This window comes from Anomaloglossus baeobatrachus, chromosome 4 (assembly GCF_048569485.1).
Source record: "Anomaloglossus baeobatrachus isolate aAnoBae1 chromosome 4, aAnoBae1.hap1, whole genome shotgun sequence".
Taxonomy (NCBI): domain Eukaryota; kingdom Metazoa; phylum Chordata; class Amphibia; order Anura; family Aromobatidae; genus Anomaloglossus; species Anomaloglossus baeobatrachus.
Window position 1 is genome coordinate 653,224,305 of NC_134356.1, and position 13,836 is coordinate 653,238,140.

Below are 13,836 nucleotides of genomic sequence, written 5' to 3' on the forward strand. Positions count from 1 at the left end.
TGTGCTGTGCTGTGCCTGCGGAGCACCGTATTATTATTATTAGTATTATATTATTATTATTGGCTTGTGATCTGCAGCCTGATTGCGCTGACATTCGCCTCTGGTCCTTTTTACCACTCAGCAAAGGGGAGAGAAGCGGGGCACAGCCGGGGCTTATCCTGCACAAGGGGACAAAAGTGGCCATTCCTCTATAACCGGGCAATGGGGACACAGCCATGTAATAAGGAGGGCATTCCAGCTGTATTTATGTGCCGTGCATTACAGCATGTGAGATATTATCTAGGCTGTATCTTACCACATTATCTATACATCCACACATATTACCTGCAGAGTGCAATCTGTTCTATATGATACACAGCATAGTGTATAGATTTTATGTGGATAGCTTAATATCTACATCACCTTATATATTATTTATCTTTTTATTCTAAACCTATTATTAACTACATGTTATATATTTATACTTTATTATCTTTTGTACTTTATATATTAAATTACCCCATATTATATTATCCACATTATATAACACTATAGCTTATTATTTATTACATTATTATATTATGTACTATAATATCTATTATTTATACTGTTACTTTATGTTTACACTTTTCTATAGGATTTTATCGCTACTTCATATACTTAATTCCTCCATATTATGTTATCCACATTAAAATAATATTTTTAAGAGCTGATATTATACATAGCTTAGAATATTTTATTATGTACATGCTATAATAGCTAACACTGTGATACTTCATGTTTCTACTTTATCATACACTGTGCATTATCCACATTATATTACACTATTACATTATGCTATAGAAGCTACATTATATTACAACATATTCTGTTATCTATAGTTTATTAGTTAATATAAATCGTGATATATATATATATATTTTAAGCACTTTCTATTACATTTTTTGGGTATGAATGCAGTGACAGTTTTCTTTTCCTGGCATGGTTTAACTTATTAAATGTGTGTGTACATACATTTTTATATATATATATATATATATATATATATATATATATATATAAACACACACATATATATGTGCATATGCATATAGATATATATCTCTATGTGTGTGTGTGTGTGTGTGTGTGTGTATCTATATGCATATGCACATTTTTTTTATATATATATATATATGTGTGTGTGTGTGTCTATATGTATATGCACATTATATATATATATATATATATATATATATATATATATATATATAAAAGGTATCATTTTTAATTTTGAACTGGGAAAAGAGGTGATGAAAACTTTCACATTTCTTTATTATTTATATATATATATATATATATATATATAATAATAATGTATATAATTTTGCTTGATTGCTTATTTTACAATATATGCATATAGTTATGCTGACTTTCTCCTATGAAGCCTGGCCACAGGACCACCATTGTAGCAAAACGGGCCTTTGGGACCCCACATTCGCTTTGCTGAGGGGGACGCTTTTATACTGTGTTGTCACCCATATTGGAATAATCATTTTATGGTGCAAATTTGTTCCCATTAAAGGGAATCTGTCTGGAGAGGAAGAAAGAGAAGAGTCAGGGGGATGGATCCTTATGACTTGACTTGATTGACAGGTCCATCCCTATACAGAAATAGTAAGAGACCTGTCAATCAAGCTGAGCAGGGTATGGAGGAGCCAGGAGAAGCCGCCCCCTGACTCTTCTTGTTACCAGCTACTCTTTACATTGTTTTGTATGAAACACTGCAGCATTTCAGAGTAACACATAACTGTTTGTAGTGAGGGAGTCTGTCCCTGATCTGCGCTGCTCGTGGCCGCTCACTGACAGGTATACCTTATGAGTCTAACACCCTGGAGTCTGGTTGTGGTTTAGAAACCGGTTCTGATTAGGATCATTCATTTAATACAGGTTATGTGCCCAGTTTGGGAGTTATCCTGTCACTGTGGGGAGGGAGAGGGGGGAAGTAATAACCTCCTGATCACTGGAGGTCTACTTGCCCCAAGTATACCAAGCTCTTGCTGTCTGAAAAGAGCAGTGGTTGAGTATGCGCACCTTTATTCCATACGTTCTCTATAGCACTGCTGGACAGTGGTTGAGTATGCGCACCTTCACTCCATACGTTCTCTATAGCACTGCTGGACAGTGGTTGAGTATGCGCACCTTCACTCCATACGTTCTCTATAGCACTGCTGGACAGTGGTCAAGTATGCGCACCTTCACTCCATACGTTCTCTATAGCACTGCTGGACAGTGGTCAAGTATGCGCACCTTCACTTCATTCATTCTTTATCCACCACTTGACAGTGTTTGAGTGTGCGCACCTCACTCCCTTCATTCTCTATGGCACTGCTGGACAGTGGTTGAGTATGTGCATTTTCACTCCCCTCATTCTCTATGGCACTGCTCGACAGTGGTCTAGTACGCGCATTTTCACTCCCTTCATTCTCTATGGCACTGCTGGACAGTGGTCGAGTATGCGCATTTTCACTCCCTTCATTCTCTATGTCACTGTTGGACAGTGGTCAAGTATGCGCATTTTCACTCCCTTCATTCTCTATGGCACTGTTGGACAGTGGTCGAGTATGCGCATTTTCACTCCCTTCATTCTCTATGGCACTGCTAGACAGTGGTCAAGTATGCGCATTTTCACTCCATTCATTCTCTATAGCACTGCTGGACAGTGGTCGAGTATGCGCATTTTCACTCCATTCGTTCTCTATGGCACTGCTGGACAGTGGTCGAGTATGCACACTTTTTCTCCATTCGTTCTCTATGGTACTGCTGGAGAAAGGTACATTCTGCATTTGGCTATCCCCAGCAGTCCCATAGACAGTGAATGAAGTGGAGGTCCACATGCTCCATTCAGATGGGAAGAGTCCTGTTCCCATAGTTGGAGGGGCCAGCCAGACCCCCAGTGATCCAACAAGTTATCCCCCAATTTATGTGTAGGGCATAACTTCATAACTTCCAAACTCAGCACAACTCCTTTAAGGAGAATCTGCAGGACACCTTCAGGTGTTTTGGTTATGCCACACTATTTTAGCAATTCAATAAATCATATAATGGAGCCAATTACCTGTAATAGCGAGCTCATAAGTGACATTGCAGCGCCACATATGGCCACTAGATGGTGATAAAAACCCCACAGTATTCTGTGCAGTTCTATATGGTCTAATGGTGGCGCAGACTCCCCAGACCCCCCCCCCCCCCCCAGTGTGTACATATGGACTCCTCTGTTCTGTACCCAAAATATCTTGAAGTTTCGTCAAAGGGTTTAAGGAAGTTTATTCCTTCCTCATCTCCATTCACGTTCATTAAAGAAGAGATGGCGCCCCAGCGTTTCTTCACCCTGGGATATAAACAGGGGCGACCTTCTGTAAACCTTCCTGTCAGAGGGCCAGATTCTCAGGCCTGCGTCCTGTCTCCTTATCTCCTGCTGTCAGTCCAGCAGTGCTGCTCATTAAGGCTGAAAATAATGGAAGAAGATAGGGCTGGAGTCTGAGCAGGAGCAAATGATGGGGGTGATACTCCTAGAATGTTCCCTGGATAAGTATCACACATGCCAGCAGGGCTGTGGAGTCGGTACGCCAAACCTGCGACTCCGACTCCTCAATTTCCCTTGCACCGACTCCGACTCCCACATATATTGCTTATATTTAAGTGAAAAATGTATTGTAGTACAATGTGAACATCAGATTTTTAATCATTTTTCTGATACAATAATCAAGATATTTAGATAGAACATAAAATATATTTATTGGATACAACTTTAGAACACAAAAAACTAATAAATTGTAAATATGTAGTACAATATGTAATATAGATTACATATATACTGTATATAACACTATGTAATACACTATGTAAGTGGCAAAAAACAGTTTTCAACGAAAACATACTAAATAACATTTGTGCAGTCTATGACTTTGTTGTAAGAAATAGAATTGCCTCCATCAGATCCTCCTTCGCAGATGACCTTAAATCTGACCTAATAATTTTAAGGCTACAGAACAGCCTATCTACAGTAACTTGGGTTGGAGCAAAGCCGTAACCACACGGGCAACATCTCTAACAATTTCCGGGTATAAAGGAATTGCCTCATGCACAGTCAGTTTTGATGAACGGTTGCATTTTTCTATTTCTTTGAGAGCAAGTGAAAAATTTTGCTGAAATATGGTCAATCTGCTGCTATAGAGGATGGAATGAAATCTTTTTCCTTGCGGCAACGCTTTGCCTGCTCCATGTCATCCAAATACTTGTCAAAGTTAAACTTCTCATCTGATGAGGCAGAAGATATGGCAGCAGTAGCACTGTCAGGACCCAAGTCCTCTTGCGCCTGGCAGTCCTGTAACTGCTCATCCCAACTGCTACCTCAGTCAGACCTTGCCAGGAGTTAAATCCCCAGCTTGTAATTTTCTAGTCACGTAAATGCATGATTAAGCAATTCCTTCAATTCAGCCACCTGTGCCCATTGACCTTCATTTAGGGTTATCTGAGGGTTCACCACATCTATAAGAAATGGTTTTCGTTCAAGCAATCGCTCAATCATTAAATAACTGCTGCCCCACCGAGTGGCTTGATCAACAATTGCCCCTTTCCCAGCACGTCTCTTCAAGATGCAATCAATTTTAGGGGTTCTGGCGGCAATAACCAATTTCCTCACTTTTCCAGTCAGATTTACAGCATGTCCCTCTTGCAGAGTGTCTCCTATTGCCAGCTGCAGCGTGTGCACAACACAGCGCATGTGATGAATATGAAAGTGCTTTGAAACAGCTTCAACAAGTTCATCTAATCCTAAAGTATCATTTTGCTGTTCTTCTGTTGTAATATCTGTTTGTTACTCAGTTACATGAGCAGCGCTGTGGCTCCATCTCACACATACTGAATCCTAAATATACTACTAGATGTTGTTCATTACTGTCATTCATCAGTTTAATTGTACTTATGTTTGAAGCATTGTCCGTTACAATGGCAAGAACCTGTTCTTTTTTTAGTTTGTAATCTTGCAGAACTTTTTCCACTAAGGCCTGGAGAAACTGGCTGATGTGATGAGCTTTAGTATCTTTTACTGCCAGTGTCTTGCTATACATGTACAATGTATACATAATAATACATATCGTACATTGATGGCAAAATAATTCAGTGAATTGCAGTGACTCTGGGCATCCAGCAAAGGCAATGGGCTTCAAGATATGACATTCAGACACATGGTTTTGTGAGGATACGTTTTTGGGCTCAAAAACGGATCCTCACAAAGAATGAGCAGTCAGTTTGTGGCCTTTTTCTAATCTGCTTTTGCTATTGAAAACATTATTTATGAGCTCAAAAACATTTCAGGTGATGCGGTTTTTTAAAAAGCTGATCTGCTTTTGCAGCTGAAAAACGTATCCTCAAAAAACGCAGCAAAAACGCTGTGTGTGAATGTAGCCTTAGATCAGGAAAAGAACAGACATTTATAGGACATTTCAAAACTTTCCCAAATTCCTATGAAAAAATATTCAGCACATTCTGCATTGCACTACTGTACCCAATTTATTATATATTTTAGGAGTCGGATCAGTCCATTTTATCTAAGCCTATCCTGTGTGATACTAGTTATTCACCTGACGTATCTAAGCCTAACCTGCTTGATACTAATTACTCACCTGACTTGTCTAAGCTTATCCTGTGTGATACTAGTTAGTCACCTGACGTATCTAAGCCTATACTATGTGATACTAGTTACTCACCTGACGTGTCTAAGCCCATCCTGCGTGATACTAGTTACTCACCTGACGTATCTACGCTGTGTGCAGAATTATTAGGCAAATGAGTATTTTGATCACATGATACTTTTTATACATGTTGTCCTACTCTAAGCTGTATAGGCTTGAGAGCCAACTACCAATTAAGTAAATCAGGTGATGTGTTTGACGACATGGACTCTCATGGATTAAAGTTTCTTAAAATTCAGCCAGACAGCATGATAGATTGTCTATAGACGGGGGAGAAGTCCCTCATTGTTTTTACAGGACTCTTGTTGACTCAATGTAATTGTGTTGGCCACTGAAAGCCAGACGTATTGTTCTCCAGACTTTTCCAGTAACCATTGTATTGTAGTTGTGTATTGCTAATGTGGTTACCTTATTAGCCATTGTCGAGTCTGTGACTTGCAGACTTCATGTAGATATCCTCAGTCTTTCTGTAGACATCATTTGGATGAACATTGTCCATGCAGCTTGAGATTCATCCAATGGGAGAGGCGATCTTGTCCAACCAATCGATGAGGGCGCAGTGTATCTAAGTGGAAGGCTGTGGCTATAAAAGGGACTTCTTTAAGCCACCAGGTTGTTGATGGATGCTGATGGATCCAGTCTAAGCTCTTTGGAGCTGACTAGAGGATCAGGATACCTTATGGCTTCAATCTAGGGACTCCAGTTCCGGTTGAAGACCATATCCACAGCCTAGGGATTTCGACTCCGGCTGCCAGGATTCTATCATAATACCAGGACAGCCTAAGGAGGACACTCGGGTTGGGACAGTGAGTCACCTGTTACAGACTTTGCAGACCTCAGCCAGCTTCCTAAATCTGGCGTTATTACTTTCTCGGTGGGTGCCCGCCAAAAGCGGGGTGCTGCTGGATTGGAATAAATAGCCCTGGAACCTCTGAGGCACGGACAGTCTAATCCCTGGTGAGCCAGCGGAAGGGTGAGACTCTGTTGCCTGTTACATTTGTGTTTTGCTGGTTATGTGCCGTTAATTGTTTGGGGATCCAATAAAGTCTAATTATTGTGGTTCCCTCACCCTGTGTTGTCTGAGTAGTGTTACGCCCACGGTTAAGGAGGTCCGCGTTCAGTTGGGATGAGCCCTGAGCCACGCTGTCTTTCTAAAGGCGGCTGATTCAGTGGACGAGAGCACCCACTGAGCCCCGTGTCTCCACAATGTGCATCTCTGTAATGAGGAGGGGTGCAGTGTAATGACATCAACACCCTATATAAGGTGTGCTTAATTATTAGGCAACTACTTTTCCTTTGGCAAAATGGGTCAGAAGAGAGATTTGACGGGCTCTGAAAAGTCCAAAATTGTGAGATGTCTTGCAGAGGGATGCAGCAGTCTTGAAATTGCCAAACGTTTGAAGTGTGATCACCGAACAATCAAGCGTTTCATGGCAAATAGCCAACAGGGTCGCAAAAAGAGTGTTGGGCAAAAAAGACGCAAAATAACTGTCCATGAATTGAGGAAAATCGAGCGTGAAGCTGCCAAGATGCCATTTGCCACCATTCTGGCCATATTTCAGAGCTGCAACGTTACTGGAGTATCAACAAGCACAAGGCGTGCCATACTCAGGGACATGGCCAAGGTAAGGGAGGCTCCACCAAAAATGAGCTCCGACTCCGACTCCACAGCCCTGCATGACAGGCTTGGATACAGCATCTGAGCAGACAGTATCACACATAAAAGGCTTAGACACGTCAGGTGAGTAACTAGTATCACACAGAATAGCCTTACACTGTGTGCAGAATTATTAGGCAAGTTGTATTTTAGAGGATTTTTTATTATTGATGAACAACTATGTTCTCAATCAACCCAAAAGACTCATAAATATCAAAGCTTAATATTTTTGGAAGTTGTAATGTTTTTTTTTAGCTTTGGCTATCTTAGGAGGATATCTGTTTGTGCAGGTAAAAATTACTGTGCAGAATTATTAGGCAACTTAATAAAAACCAAATATATTCCCATCTCACTTGTTTATTTTCACCAGGTAAACCAATATAACTGCACAAAATTTAGAAATAAACATTTCTGACATGCAAAAACAAAACCCAAAAAAATTAGTGACCAATATAGCCCCCTTTCTTTCTGATGACACTCAACAGCCGACCATCCATAGATTCTGTCATTGCTTGATCTGTTTACGCTCAACATTGCGTGCAGCAGCCACCACAGCCTCCAGACACTGTTCCCAGAGGTGTACTGTTTTCCCTCCATGTAGATCTTACATTTTATGAGAGACCACAGGTTCTCTATGGGGTTCAGAGCAGGTGAACAAGGAGGCCATGTCATTATTTTTTTCATCTTTTAGACCTTTACTGGCCAGCCACGCTGTGGAGTAGTTGGGTGCAGGTGATGGAGCATTGTCCTGCATGAAAATCATGTTTTTTCTTGAACGATAGCGACTTCTTCCTGTACCACTGCTTGAAGAAGTTGTCTTCCAGAAACTGGCAGTAGGTCTGGGAGTTGAGCTTCACTCCATCCTCAACCCGAAAAGGTCCCACAAGTTCCTCTTTGATGATACCAGCCCATACCAGTCCCTACCTCCACCTTGCTGGCGTCTGAGTCGGAGTGGAGCTCTCTGCCCTTTACTGATCCAGCCTCTGGCCCATCCATCTGCCCATCAAGAGTCACTCTCATTTCATCAGTCCATAAAACCTTTGAAAAATCAGTCGTAAGATATTTCTTGGCCCAGTCTTGAGGTTTTATCTTCTGTTTCTTGTTCAGAGGTGGTGGTTTTTCAGCCTTCCTTACCTTGGCCATGTCCCTGAGAATGGCACACCTTGTGCTTGTTGATACTCCAGTAACATTGCAGCTCTGAAATATGGCCAAACTGGTGGCAAATGGCATCTTGGCAGCTTCACGCTTGATTTTCCTCAATTCATGGGCAGTTATTTTGCGCCTTTTTTGCCCAACACGCTTCTTGCGACCCTGTTGGCTATTTGCCATGAAACACTTGATTGTTCGGTGATCGCGCTTCAAAAGTTTGGCAATTTCAAGACTGCTGCATCCCTCTGCAAGACATCTCACAATTTTGGACTTTTCAGAGCCCGTCATCTCTCTTCTAACCCATTTTGCCAAAGGAAAGGAAGTCGCCTAATAATTAAGCACCCCTTATATAGGGTGTTGATGTCATTACACCGCACCCCTCCTCATTACAGAGATGCACATCACCTGATTTACTTAATTGGAGTTGGCTCTCAGCCTATACAGCTCGGAGTAGGACAACATGTATAAAAAGCATCATGTGATCAAAATACTCATCTGCCTAATAATTCTGCACGCAGTGTAGATACGTCAGGTGAATAACTAGTATCACACATGATAGGCTTAGACACGTCAGGTGAGTAACTAGCATCACACAGGATAGGCTTAGACACAGGATAGGCTTAGATACGGCAGGTGAGTAACTAGTATCACACAGAATAGACTTAGATGTCAGGTGAGTAACTAGTATCACACAGGATAGGATTAGATACGTCAGGTGAATAACTAGTATCACACAGAATAGGCTTAGATACGTCAGGTGAGTAACTAGTATCACATAGGATAGGCTTAGATACGTCAGGTGAATAACTAGTATCAAACAGGATAGGCTTAGATACGTCAGGTGAGTAACTAGTATCACACAGGATAGGCTTAGATACATCAGATGAGTAACTAGTATCACACAGGATAGGCTTAGATACGTCAGGTGAGTAGACTTTATCACAAAGGATAGGCTTAGATATATAAAATTAGATATACGACTGTGTAGACAGCATTACACATGAAAGGTTTAGATGCAAAACTCAGTAAATAGTATCACATTAGGATTAGATACATTAGGTCAGGACAGTATTGCACATAAAAGGCTTAGGTACAAAATACGCACACAGTATCACACAGGATAGAATTAGATACCCACATCAGTAGACAGTATCACACATGACAGGTGGCTTGGATACATCAGCTCAGCAGACAGTATCACACATGACAGGTTTGGATACAGCATCTGAGCAGACAATCAAACAACAGTTTAGAATACAGTAGCTCAGCATACAGTATCACACCTGACAGGATGGGATACATCAGCTTAGCATACAGTATCACACATGACAGGCTTGGATACAGCAGCTCAGCAGACAGTATCACACATGACAGGCTTAGATACATAGCCCAGCAGACAGTATCACACACAATAGGTTTGGATACATAATCTCAGCATACGGAGTCACAAGTGACAGGCTTGTATACATCAGTTCAGTAGACAGTATCACACATGTCAGGCTTAGATACATAGCTTAGCATACAATATCACACAATACATAGCTTAGCATACAGTATCACACGATACATAGTATACAGTATCACACATGACAGGATTGGATGCATCAGTTCAGCAGGCAGGATCACATATGACAGGCTTAGATACATAGCTCAGCAGACAGAATAATATATGACAGGCTTGGATACACAGCTCAGCAGACAGTATCACACATGACAGGCTTGGATACACAGCTCAGCAGACAGTATCACACATGACAGGCATGGATACACAGCTCAGCAGACAGTATCACAGTTGGGATTAAAGTGATTACCTTTATCGGTCCTGGGACAAGTATGTCAAACATCGGCACATCAGGATCAGTGGGGTCATAAAGGGTCTCTTACAGGGAGGTACATGGATCAGGAAGGTCAGACCTCACACTACTGGACCCTGCAATTATTTCTGAGCTTTCTTTTACTTATTTATTTATCCTCATTTTATTTACATTAAAATGTTTACAGTCATATGAAAAAGTTAGGGCACCCCTATAAATGTTAACCTTTTTTCTTTACAACAATTTGTTTTTTTGCAGCAGCTATTTCAGTTTCATATATCTAATAACTGATGGACTGAGTAATATTTCTGGATTGAAATGAGGTTTATTGTACTAACAGAAAATGTGCAATCTGCATTTAAACAAAATTTGACCGGTGCAAAAGTATGGGCACCTCAACATAAAAGTGACATTAATATTTTGTAGATCCTCCTTTTGCCTCTAGTCGCTTCCTGCAGCTTTTAATGAGTTCCTGGATCCTGGATGAAGGTAGATTTGACCATTCCTGTTTACAAAACAATTCCAGTTCAGTTCAGTTTGATGGTCGCCGAGCATGGACCGCACGCTTCAAATCCTCCCACAGATGTTCAATGATATTCAGGTCTGGGGACTGGGATGGCCATTCCAGAACATTGTAATTGTTCCTCTGCATGAATGCCTGAGTAGATTTGGAGCGGTGTTTTGGATCATTGTCTTGCTGAAATATCCATCCCCTGCGTAACTTCAACTTCGTCACTGATTCTTGCACATTATTGTCAAGAATCTGCTGATACTGAGTTGAATCCATGCGACCCTCAACTTTAACAAGATTCCCGGTGCCGGCATTGGCCACACAGCCCCAAAGCATGATGGAACCGCCACCAAATTTTACTGTGGGTAGCAAGTGCTTTTCTTGGAATGCCGTGTTTTGTTGCCTCCATGCATAACGCCTTTTTGTATGACCAAACAACTCAATCTTTGTGTCATCAGTCCACAGGACCTTCTTCCAAAATGTAACTGGCTTGTCCAAATGTGCTTTTGCATACCTCAGGCGACTCTGTTTGTGGCGTGCTTGCAGAAACGGCTTCTTTCGCATCACTCTCCCATACAGCTTCTCCTTGTGCAACATGCGCTGTATTGTTGACCGATGCACATTGACACCATCTGCAGCAAGATGATGCTGCAGGTCTTTGGAGGTGGTCTGTGGATTGTCCTTGACTGTTCTCACCATTCTTCTTCTCTGCCTTTCTGATATTTTTCTTGGCCTGCCACTTCTGGACGTAACAAGAACTGTACCTGTGTTCTTCCATTTCCTTACTATGTTCCTCACAGTGGAAATTTCTGAGACAACTTTTTGTATCCTTCCCCTGAACAACTATGTTGAATAATCTTTGTTTTCAGATCATTTGAGAGTTGCTTTGAGGAGCCCATGATGCCACTCTTCATAGGAGATTCAAATAGGAGAACAACTTGCAAGTGGCCACCTTAAATACCTTTTCTCATGATTGGATACACCTGCCTATGAAGTTCAAAGCTCAATGAGGTTACAAAACCAATATAGTGTTATAGTTAGTCAGTAAAAAGTAGTTAGGAGTGTTCAAATCAAGAAATTGATAAGGGTGCCCATACTTTTGCACCGATCAAATTTTGTTTAAATGCGGATTGCACATTTTCTGTTACTACAATAAACCTCATTTCAATCTAAAAATATTACTGAGTCCATCAGTTATTAGACATATGAAACTGAAATAGCTGTTGCAAAAACCCAATTTGTTATAAAGAAAAAAGGTTAACATTAATAGGGGTGCCCAAACTTTTTCATATGACTGTATTTTAGTTTTATAAAACTTTTTTTTTTTCTATATCCTTTTACCACAAAGAATCATTTACTTAGCTAATTAATAAATGTATTTCTATACCAAGAAGATTGAGGGCTTTGGTCCCAGACTTACAATCCATACCAGGGGTACACTAGGATGATCTTTTCAGTGGCCCCCGGGCCCCTGGATGCCAGCCCTTTAAACCCCCACGTGATCAGCGAGGAAGTGCACGCAGCGTTCTCTACTGAAGTTTTGCATGCGCATACCATTGGTCCTCACGCTGGCCAGTGCCAGTGTGCTAAGGATGTACTTTGTGGGTTACCGCTCGATGCGCTCCTCTTACACAGAAGAGAAGCTGTACATGCCTCCCGATGCTGTTTGCCTCCTCCCCCAGTGCTGTGTGCCACCCCAGTGCTGTGCGCCCCCCCAATGCTGTCTGTGACCCCCAGCGCTGTCCATGTGACCAAGCATTGTCCGTGCCTCCCCAGAGTTATCCGTGACCCTATCGCAGTCTGTGACCTCTAGTGATTTCTGTTCTTCCCTAGTCATGTCTGTGCCCCCTAGTGATATCCGTGCTCCCCCAGTGCTGTCAATGCTTCCCAGAGCTGTCTTTGCCCCCCCACTACTGCCTTTACTGCACAGCCATGTCTATGCCTCTCAGTAATGTGTATACCTTGCAGTGATGTCTGTGCCCCTCAGTGATATCTATGCCACCCAGTGATGTCTGTGCCCCAGCGTCTCCTGTGATGTATATGCCCAGCCGCTCAGATGAATATGCACCTAGCCCCTCCTGTGATGTATATGCTCCAGCTGCTTCTGTGATGTATATGCCCCCAGAGTCTCCTGTGATGTATATGCCCCCACCCATCCTTTAATGTGTAGGTCTCAGCCCCTCCAGTGATGTATACATGTCCTCAGCCCCTCCTGTAATGTATATGCCCCAGCCTCTCGTGTGATGTATATGTCCCCAGCATCTCCTGTTATGTATATTCCCCCAGCATCTCCTGTTATGTATATTCCCCCAGCAACTCCTGTGATGTATACAGTATGCCTCCAGCGTCTCCTGTGATGTATATGCCCACAGCATCTCCTGTGATGTATATGCCACCAGCCAGTCCTGGGATGTATATGCCCTAGCCCATCCTGTGATGTACATGCCCCATCATCTCCTGTGATGTATATGACCACACAGCATCTCCTATGATGTATATGACCAAGCCACACCTGTGATGTATATGCCCCAGTTTCTCCTGTGATATACATTTCCCAGCATCTCCAGTGATGTGTATGCCCCCAGCGGCTCCTGTGATGTATATGCCCCCAGCCATTTCTGTGATGTATATGCCCTCAGCCTCTCCTGTGATGTATAGGCCCCAGCCCCTTCTGTGATGTATATGCCCCAGCCCATCCTGTGATGTATATGCCCCAGCCCCTTCTGGGATGTATATGCCCTAGCCCATCATCTCATGTACATGCCCCATCGACTCCTGTGATGTATATGTCCACAGCATCTCCTATGATGGATATGACCCAGTCACTCCTGTTATGTATATGCCCCAGTTTCTCCTGTGATATACATTTCCCAGCATCTCCAGTGATGTTTATGCCCCCAGCGGCTCCTGTGATGTATATGTATATGCCCTCAGCCTCTCCTGTGATGTATATGTCCCAGCCCCTTATGTGATGTATATGCCCCCAGCCTC

At 42.1% G+C, this 13,836-nt stretch overlaps 1 protein-coding gene across 1 annotated transcript in view; it reads left to right on the plus strand.

Moving 5' to 3' along the window:
- ANGPTL6 (angiopoietin like 6) overlaps positions 1-13,836 on the plus strand; it is a 52,861-nt gene that overhangs the window by 247 nt on the left and 38,778 nt on the right. The gene's annotated exons all lie outside the window — the stretch shown is intronic.